This window comes from Phyllopteryx taeniolatus, chromosome 8 (assembly GCF_024500385.1).
Source record: "Phyllopteryx taeniolatus isolate TA_2022b chromosome 8, UOR_Ptae_1.2, whole genome shotgun sequence".
NCBI classification, from domain to species: Eukaryota; Metazoa; Chordata; class Actinopteri; order Syngnathiformes; family Syngnathidae; genus Phyllopteryx; species Phyllopteryx taeniolatus.
The window spans coordinates 29,889,384-29,905,000 of NC_084509.1; positions in this window are offsets into that span (position 1 = coordinate 29,889,384).

A 15,617-nucleotide genomic window follows, 5' to 3' on the forward strand; every position below is an offset into this window, starting at 1 on the left:
GGTGTTAATGCACAATTGCCGTCCTCGTGGGGGGACTGTCGCTTGTATATGATGTCAATGCTGCTGCTTCGCGATTGCCATTTTGAGCAAAGTTCGAACTGTCGTATGTTTACTGTCTCAAGTCTTTTATTTTTTTATTTTTAAATTACCTATCAATTGTATAGTCTCCTTTATGTAATTTATTTTAGATGTGCTATATTAATGGGTATGAATTTATATTTCTAATAAAAATCCCCCAATCAGCCAAACTCTGTGCCTCGACAACATTTTCCCTTTCTCAGGTGTTGGCACACCAAATTCAATGCACAAATAGGCGATGTTTACTGTACAAACTGAAGGAACCTGTGTTTAAAATCACCTATTACTTCTGAGGTTCCATGCGTGTTCGTTTTCGTGGAAGAACTACAATTATAACGCGTTAGAAGTCAACCAATTTATTCCTGACAGAGGAATCTATACATTTTGCAGAGCTCTGGGTTCAGCTGTCACCTGTCCTCTTCAACAGGTGTTTTGGTTTCAAAGCTGATATTTTTCTCCAAAAGCTTTTTGTCTTGCATCAGGAGTTGAAGGTTTTTAAAGTGCTTTTCAACATTTACTCCACTGCATGGACTGGAGAAAAGAACTGGAGCGCTTAAAACCATGTCATCTAAACCTTGTAATGTTGTTGCAGTTGTAAGAAGTCCAAACACTTGCATTGCAAGGTGGTAATGTTGTTTGGCACTGCAACACCAAAATATAAAATCTTAGTTACCATACAGATATTTATAAGATTTATTGATAAAATTAGCAACCAGTTAACAAATAAGGATGACATTGTTCAAATTACTAATGAAAATAGTAATATTTTCTGCAAATGTCCTTGGCATTCTTCATCAAATGCCTCAAGCAACAGTGTAGGATAGGTACTTCAAAATCTGTGGATGTCCCCTTTCCACAAACTATAGAGTAGTAATGTTCAATGGTGCTATTCAAATTGGTCTTTATAAATGAAAGACACAGTGCTTGCATTAGCACAATAGAAGCATTACTGGTGCCTGCATCGCTCTCTGTCCATACATCCTTGAAACGTGTCAAGAAAATACTTGACCGAGGCAGTGGTGTGTTCACAAGTCAAGTAGGGAAGGGTGAGGAGTTTTTCAATGAATTCTTCACAACAAGCTCATACACATAGAATGGTGGGGAGCATTTTTCCTTCTTTATGATGCTGCCAGTGGCGTCCAAATAGAGGATGTCTTCTGGTCCTGTCACGATAAATGTCAATACAGTACACCTTTGGGGAATAAAAATACTTTTTGGAGCACATCTGGCTTCAGTCTTTCTTTCCACCATGAAATGCAAACTTAAGAGCTCATTGTTGTGCAGACGACTTTTTGCTTCTTTTCCCACGAAATGGTTTTCAATACAGGAGGTGTGAGTGCCTCATCTCTGCAGCCTGATTCCATGACTGCTTCGACCAATTTCAGAAGGTTTCTTAAGTAGAGAGATCTGGGCAATTCTTTTTGTAATTTTTGCCCCAGTGAATCCCTTTCTCTTCCTCTCACAGGTCTTGACTTTAGTTCAATGCGATTGTGGATGCTCATACCACCCTTGAAATGTACAGTGTCTTAAAAAAATCCTTTGCTATCTATTGTGACGGTGACTTCAACAGGACAGTTCTCAAATTGACAGTAACACAGACACCAAAATTCCAGGTCTTGTCTTATTGAGCCAAGTGTCTTAGTTCTGTCTTTTGAAAGCTATTGAACAGTATGGATGGATGGATCGAATTCCTTTGGAAATAATGCCAGTCAAGGCCCTTGAATCCTCTGGGTTTTCTCAATTTCTGTAATGAGGCCCAGTCCTATTGGTCAACTAAAAAATAGGTTGGACCGGAAGGCACTTTTATCCTTACGAATGCATCGTCTTCTGTCGACAAGTCAGGATCACGGTCATTGATACTGGTTCCCTATAGAATAAATAGGAAAGCAAAAATATATGAATGGTTTTGTAATATTTAGTACCTATACTTCATAAGTATGCCTCACAGTTCTGAGGACCAGGGTTCAATCCCCGGTCCTGCCTGTGTGGAGTTTGCATGCTCTCCCCTTGCCTGCATGGGTTTTTGCCCGGCACTCCGTTTTCCTCCCACATCCCAGAAACATGCATTAATTGGAGACTCTAAATTGCCCGTAGGTGTGAGTGTGAATGTTTGTTTGTAGGGTTAGGTGAGGGGAACTGAACCCTCCCTCTCCCAGTATAGGGGAAATAATTCCCCTTCCGGGATCGGGGGGGAGATGCACGGTCCATCCCCCTACGCCATCTCCCGTCTCCTTTTCCCCATTCCTGGCGGCGTGCCGGCTGGCCCCGCCGGTCATAGTGTACCACTCTCCACCAGTCATCTTTGTTTTAATTTTCTTTTTTGTATTTAAAAATGAATTGTATAGAGTCGCCTTTGTTATTTATGTAATATTTTTCATCTTAGGGTTAGGTGAGGGGAACCGAACCCTCCCTCTCCCAGTATAGGGGAAATAATTCCCCTTCCGGGATCGGGGGGGAGATGCACGGTCCATCCCCCTACGCCATCTCCCGTCTCCATTTCTCCATTCCTGGCGGCGTGCCTGCTGGCCACGCCGGTCATAGTGGACCACTTTCCACTCTCCACCAGTCATCTTTGTTCAAATTTTCTTTTTTGTATTTGCAATTGAGTTTTATAGAGTCGCCTTTGTTATTTATGTAATAATTTATGTTTTGGATGTGCTATTTATTAACAGTTATGAATTTGTAATATATCTCTAATTATAACAACAAAAAACAAAAAAAGAGAAAATCCCCAAAAAAAACAACTTTTGTCGACCAAACGGTGTGCCTTGACAACGTTTCGGCTCTAAGGAGCCTTCCTCAGGTCTTGGCACACTGAATTAAATAAATGCACTTTTACAAAGAAGTGATGTTAACTGTCCAAACTCTCAAACCAAACTGAGTCAGTGCAAACGTCCTCCCCTTTTATACCCGGTGTTTTTTGTAAAATAAGATCTTTTAAAAGAATATGTGCAAAGTAAAACCCACTTTAAATTAACCCCATAATTGCCATTCCTTCTGCATAATTGCTATCCTGACTGTATAATCTCTAATGTAATTGAACCTATGCATCCCATGTATTGATATTTTCACTTTATAACTCGTTTTAATAGCATTTTAATAATTGTGTAGTTTTTTTAGATTTTTATGCTGTTTTATACTTTTTAATGTAATTTTACAATTGTTTTGCTTTTTTGGGTCTTTTTAACTTTTTGTGATGTAGTTGTAATAACCTTTGTTCCCCCTAGGGTTACAGTTGGAAATAGGGATAGGAATGAAGTGGTTAGGGTTTGAAGTGGTTAGGGTTTAAGATTAGGGGTTGGAAATGGGGATAGGATAGGACTACCGTTAGATAGGGATGTGAGTGGTTAAGGTTAGGGTTTAGGGTTAGGTTTGGGGAACTGAACTCTTCCCCACCAGGAATTGGGGGCACTGCCCCCTCTTCCTGAGGGAAGGGACGGTGCACGGTCCATCCACCCATGGTTCTGCCTCCCATAACCCTGGTTATACTCCCTGGGGTATGTGAGCTGGCGGCCCCGCCCATAGCGGACCTGTGTCCAACCCCCACCTTCCATGGTATTTTTTTATTTATTTATTTCCCTTGAGTTCGCCTTGGCTATTTAAGTAATCTTTATTTTTGTTGTTTCTTATTTATTAGTTTCGGTATCAATTTACAATGTATTCAAATGAAAGAAACCAAAGAAAAAGTCAATAAAACAAAAAAACAAAAAAATCCGCAATTCAAATCAAAATACCTATAACAACCTATTATGCGTGTGCCCTGACAACGTTTCGGCCAGTAAAGGCCTTCTTCAGGTCGTGGCACACTTTATTTTAATTAAACAACAATAGCAAAGCAGCTCTACTCTTAAATGATGTTCACTCTCCGAAATCCAAAACAAACTGAGGCTTCTGGGCATGTCTGGGCATGTCTGCCTTTTCTATGCTTCTCTTTTTTTAAACCAACTTTTTAACTTGTGTTTAAAGTAACATATGTTAAAAGTAACATAACTTCAAATTAACCCTATATTGTTGTCTTTTACTCCTATATGCACCAAATAAGCTCTATTTTAACTGTATTTAACCCTTTTAACCAAAATTGAAACTTTATTTATATCTTATTAACTGTTTTTGTTTTTTAATATGTTTTATAGTTTTTCTGTTTTTTTATTGTTATATAGTGTTTTAACTGTCCTATAACCCAAAATCATCCTCTAATTGTTTTTATACCTATATGAATTCCCTATCCTATCGCCCTACTTGATTAAACCCATTTCCCTTAGGGTTAGGGTTAGGGTTGTCTCCAGGATTGTCGCTAGGGTTAATGCTTTTAGGGTTAGTCCGATTAGGGTTAGCGTGAGCTAGGGGCTGAAATTCCAGTTAGTAGGATTAAATTTAGGGTCCCCCCCGTAGTGTTAAGGTTAGGGTTAGGGTTAGGGTTAGAGATAGGATTCCAGTTAGAGTTAGTGAGGTTAAATTTAGGGTTACCGGTTAGGGTTAGGGTGGGATAGGGGATAGAATTCCAGTTAGTAAGATTAAATTTAGGGCCCCCCCCCGTAGTGTTAAGGTTAGGGTTAGAGTAGGATGAGAGATAGGATTCCAATTAGAGTTAGTGAGGTTAAATTTAGGGTTAACAGTAGGGTTAAGGTTAGAGTGGGATGAAGATTAAGATTCCAATTAGGGTTAAGTGGTTAAATTTAGGCTCCGAGTTGGGGTTAGGGTTAGATTGGGATAAGCGTCCAATTTAGGGTTAGGGTTATGGCCTACCCAGGCGTTCTGGTTAGGGCTCGAATATGGGGCGAAATGTGGTATTTCCCTATGCATTCTAACGACGTTTTGAGTTCAATCCTCCAGGTTCTCGAGTTCCCAACCTAAACATCCAACGTCTTTCTATCTTTTTCCTTTCTACGTCCGACCAATTTGTGTTTCTTTGTAAGCCTGCGTACCGCAGGGCTTGTAATCCGTGTAATAAAAAATGTTGAACCACTGGTGTGTCAATTTCCTTTTTATTTTTTATGTTATACCTATGTTGTGTCATTCTTGTTGTAAGTGAATTTTTGGTTTCACCCACATATTTGATCCCACATTTGTGACAAATTATCAAGTACACACAATTTGTGGATTTTGGACTAAATCTTTGTTCTATCCTAAACATTTTTTTCTCATTGGAGTTAGTGACAAATTTCTTGTTCTCAAAATGTTTACTGTGTGTCCCCGATTTGTTTTTATCTTTTATCTGTAACGACTGTAATTTAGCGCGAACTAACCAATCTTTTAAATTTTTATTCCTTCTGTAGGCAGAAATGATCCGCGATTTCGGCATCCAGTCCTGTGAACCTACTATCTCCTCGAAATTGTTTTTAATTTTGCTGTGGAGGAATTTCCCCACACTGAAGTACGTTGTGATTAATGGAAGGAACCCTTCTCCATTTTTATCCTGTTTTTCTGTAAATGTTCTGAAGCATTTTCTTAAATATGTCCTACTGTAGCCTCTATTCCGAAGGGCCTTGAACAAGATTTTGACCGCTTCCATGAAATAGCTTGTCCTCGTACATATACGATGGAATCGTAAAAGCTGCGACTTGATTATTCCTTTGAATGTGTGGGCCGGATGAAAACTCTGTTTATGTAGTAACGCATGTGTGTCTGTATTTTTAAAATATACCTTAATGTCCAACTGATGCGTCCTATAAAAATTTGGTCCTTTCAATATTGTGGTGTCCAAAAAATCAATTGAGGAATAATGCATTTCTGTTTTAACCTGTATGGATGGGTCATGCGAATTTAATGTCTCTACAAATTTTTTAAATTGTATTTTTGTACCTGTCCAAAGTCCCCAAATGTCATCCAAATATCTCAAATAAATTAATGGTTTTTGTTGGCTCTTGGCTAAAGCCTCTTTCTCCCAATTTGCCATGAAAATGTTGGCATAAGCCGGGGCAAATTTCTTTCCCATTGCCGTCCCTTTTATCTGTAAATAGTTTTTATCGTTAAATGTGAAATCATTCCTCGTTAAATTAATATCTAGTAATTGTAATAGTTCCAAATCTGGTCTTTTAGGATCGGGATATTTTTCAAAAATTCTTTTCACACACGCTATTCCCTCCGGAATAGGGATGTTGGTATACAGGTTGTCCACATCCATGGTGAAGAGGAAACAGTCCGTGGAGATTTGTAATTGTTTAATTTTTTCAATGAAATGGTAAGTATCTCTGATATAAGAATCATGTTTGGTCGACAGAGGGGTCAAATAATACTCCAAATATTCTGCTGTGGTGTAAGTGTCACTCCCACAATCGGAGACTATTGGTCTTCCTGGAGGTACTTGGAATGGAACCGTCCATTTCCGTGGATCCTTGTGTATTTTTGGTAAGATGTAAAAACGCCTTTCTCGCGGTTCCCCATCTCCTAATAAATATTTTTGTTGTCTGGCTGTAATGAATTTCTGTTGTTTTAATTTCTTTATAATTTTTTCCACCATCGGTATTGTATCCCCATATATTGGTTTATCCAATTTCTTATAATACTCCTCATCCCCCAACTGTCGCTCTGCCTCCATAACATATTGATCCCTACTAAGTACGACCACCGCTGATCCCTTATCCGCGGGTTTAATTACCATGTGTTTTGCATGTATCAAGTCTCTCAGAGCTTTAACCTCCCACTTGGTCAAGTTTGGTTTTTCCTTGATCGGAACATAATATTTTCGAATCAAATTTATGTCCTCCTCTATTAATTTTTCAACCTCTTGCGGTAATTCTCCCATCGGAGGCGACCAATCCGATGGTCCCACAAACGGGGATGGTTTCTTTCGTTCCGAATTTTTGAAAAAGGCCGTTAATTTTATTTTGCGGTGGTAGTTCTGTAAATCTAACCTAAATTGTGATCTCTGATCTTTACCGATATCTAATGTCGGTATGAAGGATAACCCCTTGCGCAAGATGTCAATCTGTGGCTTAGATAATTTAAAGTTTTTGGCCAAAACCACCACTTCCTGTGCCACCAACGAGTCAATCCCATTACCCCCCTCCGTTTTCAGACTCCGGGGGCCCTCAGGTTTAAATGTCGCAACCAATGGGACAGCATGGCATTTGCCGTGTCCCTGGTCCAGTGGACGTCATCCTTCTCCACCTGGAATTGATTCTCCCCCAATGGAGGAATGAACCCTATATTCCTCTGAATGTACTCATTAAGGTATCTTAGATTTTCCTTCTCTTCTGGTGGTAGAGTCTTGGAAAAGTTCACTAGCGGAACCCAAATTTCCGCATAAGGGAATTTAATTTTGGTTGCTCGCACGCTCTTTTGAAAATCTTTGATTGCAGTCTCTTTGGATTTATTGGTCCTCGTGTTGATTCCGAACGCCAGTACTATTTTCTCCACCACCACATCCTCGGGTCCTCTTTTCCTCATTTTTTCCACCAAATACTGTCCATGTCTGAAGTGGCTTCCTGGAAAGCAGTCAATTTGTAAGTCTTCTATGTCGTAAGGAGGAATGTTACCCAGGTTTGAGTCTCCTATAATTACCCACTTCTTTTTGACCTCCAGTTTCCATTCAGTGAGTTTCCTGAAGGTGTTGGGGTGCCGAGTCACTTCAAACTCCTGTAGTGCGGAACCCCCCCTGTTCTCCCTGGAGTCCTGGAAGTCCGTCCCTTCTGCCTCTTTTTCCATTTCACTCCCCACTCTTTCATGTAGCTCCTCTATGTCTTCCTCCTCTTGTTCTCTATGTATCTGGATCTCATCTGCTCGTACCATTCGGTTTGTCTCCCCCTCCTCTTCCGACTCCGATTCCCAGATTATTCCGTCCTCACTTTCGCTGTCTGTTCCCCGTGGGCCTGGACTTTGTCCTATCTGGACCTCTTCGTTTTCACTCTCTTGGTGTGTTCTATCCCTTCTCAATTCGTTCTCCACATTGTGTTCTGTCAAGACTATCCCCCTCGTGCTTCTCGCTGTCCTTGGTGCCTCAGTGGGTTCTTCCCTCTGAGGCAGTCTCACTGGGACATCTTCCCTCTGTAGCACCCCTTTGGGTTTCACTTGTGTTCTCTTCTGTACTCTCGCTTCTTGAGGCGGTTTGGTTTGGGTCGGAGGAGGGTTGTTCTTCTGGAGCTCCCCTCTCTCGTTATCCCTGCCTTTTTCTTTCTGTACCCTCTGTGTCTCCTGGGTCAGTTGAAATGTTGCCTGAGTTTGTTGGCGAGTGTTCGTCGGGACTATGTCCCTATCCTCCATTTTGGCAATAACCAGCGCTTCTGCATGGTCCAATTCGTCTTGCGTGACTCTGGGCAGTTTCATTTTTGCCCATCGCACTGCCACCTCATAGGCTGTCTTCCAATCCGGCACGAGGAGAGGCTCCAGTTCCTCCAGCAGTGCATCCAGTCCTGCTTGATAATGTTCCATTAGGATCACACATGTAGTGTGTCCCCAATTTCTGGCATTACCCCCGATGAGCTCCAAGGTGCTCCCTGTGGGGAATGCTGGTTTCACCATATCGGTCAAGATATCCACCATCTTTGCAATCATTCTCGGTTGCGGTTTTCCGTCTCGCGGGTCCACATTTTGCAAATGGTGGACCATTTTGATGAGTGCATTCAGCCCTCTAACCAGTCTCCCAAATTCGGGAGTGGCTGGCTGTCTCCTAACTTCCGATCGTCCCATCCATGTTCCCTGCCCTCTTTGTGTAGGGCCTCTGTATCCCTGTCGCACCGCCGCTGCATAGGAGCGGAACTGAGGACGGGTGTCGCCCCGTGACCATGGAGGATTGGGGTTACGGGAGAACCTTGGGGGAGGCACTGGCTGGATAGGTTTGGGGAACTGAACTCTTCCCCACCAGGAATTGGGGGCACTGCCCCCTCTTCCTGAGGGAAGGGACGGTGCACGGTCCATCCACCCATGGTTCTGCCTCCCATAACCCTGGTTATACTCCCTGGGGTATGTGAGCTGGCGGCCCCGCCCATAGCGGACCTGTGTCCAACCCCCACCTTCCATGGTATTTTTTTATTTATTTATTTCCCTTGAGTTCGCCTTGGCTATTTAAGTAATCTTTATTTTTGTTGTTTCTTATTTATTAGTTTCGGTATCAATTTACAATGTATTCAAATGAAAGAAACCAAAGAAAAAGTCAATAAAACAAAAAAACAAAAAAATCCGCAATTCAAATCAAAATACCTATAACAACCTATTATGCGTGTGCCCTGACAACGTTTCGGCCAGTAAAGGCCTTCTTCAGGTCGTGGCACACTTTATTTTAATTAAACAACAATAGCAAAGCAGCTCTACTCTTAAATGATGTTCACTCTCCGAAATCCAAAACAAACTGAGGCTTCTGGGCATGTCTGGGCATGTCTGCCTTTTCTATGCTTCTCTTTTTTTAAACCAACTTTTTAACTTGTGTTTAAAGTAACATATGTTAAAAGTAACATAACTTCAAATTAACCCTATATTGTTGTCTTTTACTCCTATATGCACCAAATAAGCTCTATTTTAACTGTATTTAACCCTTTTAACCAAAATTGAAACTTTATTTATATCTTATTAACTGTTTTTGTTTTTTAATATGTTTTATAGTTTTTCTGTTTTTTTATTGTTATATAGTGTTTTAACTGTCCTATAACCCAAAATCATCCTCTAATTGTTTTTATACCTATATGAATTCCCTATCCTATCGCCCTACTTGATTAAACCCATTTCCCTTAGGGTTAGGGTTAGGGTTGTCTCCAGGATTGTCGCTAGGGTTAATGCTTTTAGGGTTAGTCCGATTAGGGTTAGCGTGAGCTAGGGGCTGAAATTCCAGTTAGTAGGATTAAATTTAGGGTCCCCCCCGTAGTGTTAAGGTTAGGGTTAGGGTTAGGGTTAGAGATAGGATTCCAGTTAGAGTTAGTGAGGTTAAATTTAGGGTTACCGGTTAGGGTTAGGGTGGGATAGGGGATAGAATTCCAGTTAGTAAGATTAAATTTAGGGCCCCCCCCCGTAGTGTTAAGGTTAGGGTTAGAGTAGGATGAGAGATAGGATTCCAATTAGAGTTAGTGAGGTTAAATTTAGGGTTAACAGTAGGGTTAAGGTTAGAGTGGGATGAAGATTAAGATTCCAATTAGGGTTAAGTGGTTAAATTTAGGCTCCGAGTTGGGGTTAGGGTTAGATTGGGATAAGCGTCCAATTTAGGGTTAGGGTTATGGCCTACCCAGGCGTTCTGGTTAGGGCTCGAATATGGGGCGAAATGTGGTATTTCCCTATGCATTCTAACGACGTTTTGAGTTCAATCCTCCAGGTTCTCGAGTTCCCAACCTAAACATCCAACGTCTTTCTATCTTTTTCCTTTCTACGTCCGACCAATTTGTGTTTCTTTGTAAGCCTGCGTACCGCAGGGCTTGTAATCCGTGTAATAAAAAATGTTGAACCACTGGTGTGTCAATTTCCTTTTTATTTTTTATGTTATACCTATGTTGTGTCATTCTTGTTGTAAGTGAATTTTTGGTTTCACCCACATATTTGATCCCACATTTGTGACAAATTATCAAGTACACACAATTTGTGGATTTTGGACTAAATCTTTGTTCTATCCTAAACATTTTTTTCTCATTGGAGTTAGTGACAAATTTCTTGTTCTCAAAATGTTTACTGTGTGTCCCCGATTTGTTTTTATCTTTTATCTGTAACGACTGTAATTTAGCGCGAACTAACCAATCTTTTAAATTTTTATTCCTTCTGTAGGCAGAAATGATCCGCGATTTCGGCATCCAGTCCTGTGAACCTACTATCTCCTCGAAATTGTTTTTAATTTTGCTGTGGAGGAATTTCCCCACACTGAAGTACGTTGTGATTAATGGAAGGAACCCTTCTCCATTTTTATCCTGTTTTTCTGTAAATGTTCTGAAGCATTTTCTTAAATATGTCCTACTGTAGCCTCTATTCCGAAGGGCCTTGAACAAGATTTTGACCGCTTCCATGAAATAGCTTGTCCTCGTACATATACGATGGAATCGTAAAAGCTGCGACTTGATTATTCCTTTGAATGTGTGGGCCGGATGAAAACTCTGTTTATGTAGTAACGCATGTGTGTCTGTATTTTTAAAATATACCTTAATGTCCAACTGATGCGTCCTATAAAAATTTGGTCCTTTCAATATTGTGGTGTCCAAAAAATCAATTGAGGAATAATGCATTTCTGTTTTAACCTGTATGGATGGGTCATGCGAATTTAATGTCTCTACAAATTTTTTAAATTGTATTTTTGTACCTGTCCAAAGTCCCCAAATGTCATCCAAATATCTCAAATAAATTAATGGTTTTTGTTGGCTCTTGGCTAAAGCCTCTTTCTCCCAATTTGCCATGAAAATGTTGGCATAAGCCGGGGCAAATTTCTTTCCCATTGCCGTCCCTTTTATCTGTAAATAGTTTTTATCGTTAAATGTGAAATCATTCCTCGTTAAATTAATATCTAGTAATTGTAATAGTTCCAAATCTGGTCTTTTAGGATCGGGATATTTTTCAAAAATTCTTTTCACACACGCTATTCCCTCCGGAATAGGGATGTTGGTATACAGGTTGTCCACATCCATGGTGAAGAGGAAACAGTCCGTGGAGATTTGTAATTGTTTAATTTTTTCAATGAAATGGTAAGTATCTCTGATATAAGAATCATGTTTGGTCGACAGAGGGGTCAAATAATACTCCAAATATTCTGCTGTGGTGTAAGTGTCACTCCCACAATCGGAGACTATTGGTCTTCCTGGAGGTACTTGGAATGGAACCGTCCATTTCCGTGGATCCTTGTGTATTTTTGGTAAGATGTAAAAACGCCTTTCTCGCGGTTCCCCATCTCCTAATAAATATTTTTGTTGTCTGGCTGTAATGAATTTCTGTTGTTTTAATTTCTTTATAATTTTTTCCACCATCGGTATTGTATCCCCATATATTGGTTTATCCAATTTCTTATAATACTCCTCATCCCCCAACTGTCGCTCTGCCTCCATAACATATTGATCCCTACTAAGTACGACCACCGCTGATCCCTTATCCGCGGGTTTAATTACCATGTGTTTTGCATGTATCAAGTCTCTCAGAGCTTTAACCTCCCACTTGGTCAAGTTTGGTTTTTCCTTGATCGGAACATAATATTTTCGAATCAAATTTATGTCCTCCTCTATTAATTTTTCAACCTCTTGCGGTAATTCTCCCATCGGAGGCGACCAATCCGATGGTCCCACAAACGGGGATGGTTTCTTTCGTTCCGAATTTTTGAAAAAGGCCGTTAATTTTATTTTGCGGTGGTAGTTCTGTAAATCTAACCTAAATTGTGATCTCTGATCTTTACCGATATCTAATGTCGGTATGAAGGATAACCCCTTGCGCAAGATGTCAATCTGTGGCTTAGATAATTTAAAGTTTTTGGCCAAAACCACCACTTCCTGTGCCACCAACGAGTCAATCCCATTACCCCCCTCCGTTTTCAGACTCCGGGGGCCCTCAGGTTTAAATGTCGCAACCAATGGGACAGCATGGCATTTGCCGTGTCCCTGGTCCAGTGGACGTCATCCTTCTCCACCTGGAATTGATTCTCCCCCAATGGAGGAATGAACCCTATATTCCTCTGAATGTACTCATTAAGGTATCTTAGATTTTCCTTCTCTTCTGGTGGTAGAGTCTTGGAAAAGTTCACTAGCGGAACCCAAATTTCCGCATAAGGGAATTTAATTTTGGTTGCTCGCACGCTCTTTTGAAAATCTTTGATTGCAGTCTCTTTGGATTTATTGGTCCTCGTGTTGATTCCGAACGCCAGTACTATTTTCTCCACCACCACATCCTCGGGTCCTCTTTTCCTCATTTTTTCCACCAAATACTGTCCATGTCTGAAGTGGCTTCCTGGAAAGCAGTCAATTTGTAAGTCTTCTATGTCGTAAGGAGGAATGTTACCCAGGTTTGAGTCTCCTATAATTACCCACTTCTTTTTGACCTCCAGTTTCCATTCAGTGAGTTTCCTGAAGGTGTTGGGGTGCCGAGTCACTTCAAACTCCTGTAGTGCGGAACCCCCCCTGTTCTCCCTGGAGTCCTGGAAGTCCGTCCCTTCTGCCTCTTTTTCCATTTCACTCCCCACTCTTTCATGTAGCTCCTCTATGTCTTCCTCCTCTTGTTCTCTATGTATCTGGATCTCATCTGCTCGTACCATTCGGTTTGTCTCCCCCTCCTCTTCCGACTCCGATTCCCAGATTATTCCGTCCTCACTTTCGCTGTCTGTTCCCCGTGGGCCTGGACTTTGTCCTATCTGGACCTCTTCGTTTTCACTCTCTTGGTGTGTTCTATCCCTTCTCAATTCGTTCTCCACATTGTGTTCTGTCAAGACTATCCCCCTCGTGCTTCTCGCTGTCCTTGGTGCCTCAGTGGGTTCTTCCCTCTGAGGCAGTCTCACTGGGACATCTTCCCTCTGTAGCACCCCTTTGGGTTTCACTTGTGTTCTCTTCTGTACTCTCGCTTCTTGAGGCGGTTTGGTTTGGGTCGGAGGAGGGTTGTTCTTCTGGAGCTCCCCTCTCTCGTTATCCCTGCCTTTTTCTTTCTGTACCCTCTGTGTCTCCTGGGTCAGTTGAAATGTTGCCTGAGTTTGTTGGCGAGTGTTCGTCGGGACTATGTCCCTATCCTCCATTTTGGCAATAACCAGCGCTTCTGCATGGTCCAATTCGTCTTGCGTGACTCTGGGCAGTTTCATTTTTGCCCATCGCACTGCCACCTCATAGGCTGTCTTCCAATCCGGCACGAGGAGAGGCTCCAGTTCCTCCAGCAGTGCATCCAGTCCTGCTTGATAATGTTCCATTAGGATCACACATGTAGTGTGTCCCCAATTTCTGGCATTACCCCCGATGAGCTCCAAGGTGCTCCCTGTGGGGAATGCTGGTTTCACCATATCGGTCAAGATATCCACCATCTTTGCAATCATTCTCGGTTGCGGTTTTCCGTCTCGCGGGTCCACATTTTGCAAATGGTGGACCATTTTGATGAGTGCATTCAGCCCTCTAACCAGTCTCCCAAATTCGGGAGTGGCTGGCTGTCTCCTAACTTCCGATCGTCCCATCCATGTTCCCTGCCCTCTTTGTGTAGGGCCTCTGTATCCCTGTCGCACCGCCGCTGCATAGGAGCGGAACTGAGGACGGGTGTCGCCCCGTGACCATGGAGGATTGGGGTTACGGGAGAACCTTGGGGGAGGCACTGGCTGGATAGGTTTGGGGAACTGAACTCTTCCCCACCAGGAATTGGGGGCACTGCCCCCTCTTCCTGAGGGAAGGGACGGTGCACGGTCCATCCACCCATGGTTCTGCCTCCCATAACCCTGGTTATACTCCCTGGGGTATGTGAGCTGGCGGCCCCGCCCATAGCGGACCTGTGTCCAACCCCCACCTTCCATGGTATTTTTTTATTTATTTATTTCCCTTGAGTTCGCCTTGGCTATTTAAGTAATCTTTATTTTTGTTGTTTCTTATTTATTAGTTTCGGTATCAATTTACAATGTATTCAAATGAAAGAAACCAAAGAAAAAGTCAATAAAACAAAAAAACAAAAAAATCCGCAATTCAAATCAAAATACCTATAACAACCTATTATGCGTGTGCCCTGACAACGTTTCGGCCAGTAAAGGCCTTCTTCAGGTCGTGGCACACTTTATTTTAATTAAACAACAATAGCAAAGCAGCTCTACTCTTAAATGATGTTCACTCTCCGAAATCCAAAACAAACTGAGGCTTCTGGGCATGTCTGGGCATGTCTGCCTTTTCTATGCTTCTCTTTTTTTAAACCAACTTTTTAACTTGTGTTTAAAGTAACATATGTTAAAAGTAACATAACTTCAAATTAACCCTATATTGTTGTCTTTTACTCCTATATGCACCAAATAAGCTCTATTTTAACTGTATTTAACCCTTTTAACCAAAATTGAAACTTTATTTATATCTTATTAACTGTTTTTGTTTTTTAATATGTTTTATAGTTTTTCTGTTTTTTTATTGTTATATAGTGTTTTAACTGTCCTATAACCCAAAATCATCCTCTAATTGTTTTTATACCTATATGAATTCCCTATCCTATCGCCCTACTTGATTAAACCCATTTCCCTTAGGGTTAGGGTTAGGGTTGTCTCCAGGATTGTCGCTAGGGTTAATGCTTTTAGGGTTAGTCCGATTAGGGTTAGCGTGAGCTAGGGGCTGAAATTCCAGTTAGTAGGATTAAATTTAGGGTCCCCCCCGTAGTGTTAAGGTTAGGGTTAGGGTTAGGGTTAGAGATAGGATTCCAGTTAGAGTTAGTGAGGTTAAATTTAGGGTTACCGGTTAGGGTTAGGGTGGGATAGGGGATAGAATTCCAGTTAGTAAGATTAAATTTAGGGCCCCCCCCCGTAGTGTTAAGGTTAGGGTTAGAGTAGGATGAGAGATAGGATTCCAATTAGAGTTAGTGAGGTTAAATTTAGGGTTAACAGTAGGGTTAAGGTTAGAGTGGGATGAAGATTAAGATTCCAATTAGGGTTAAGTGGTTAAATTTAGGCTCCGAGTTGGGGTTAGGGTTAGATTGGGATAAGCGTCCAATTTAGGGTT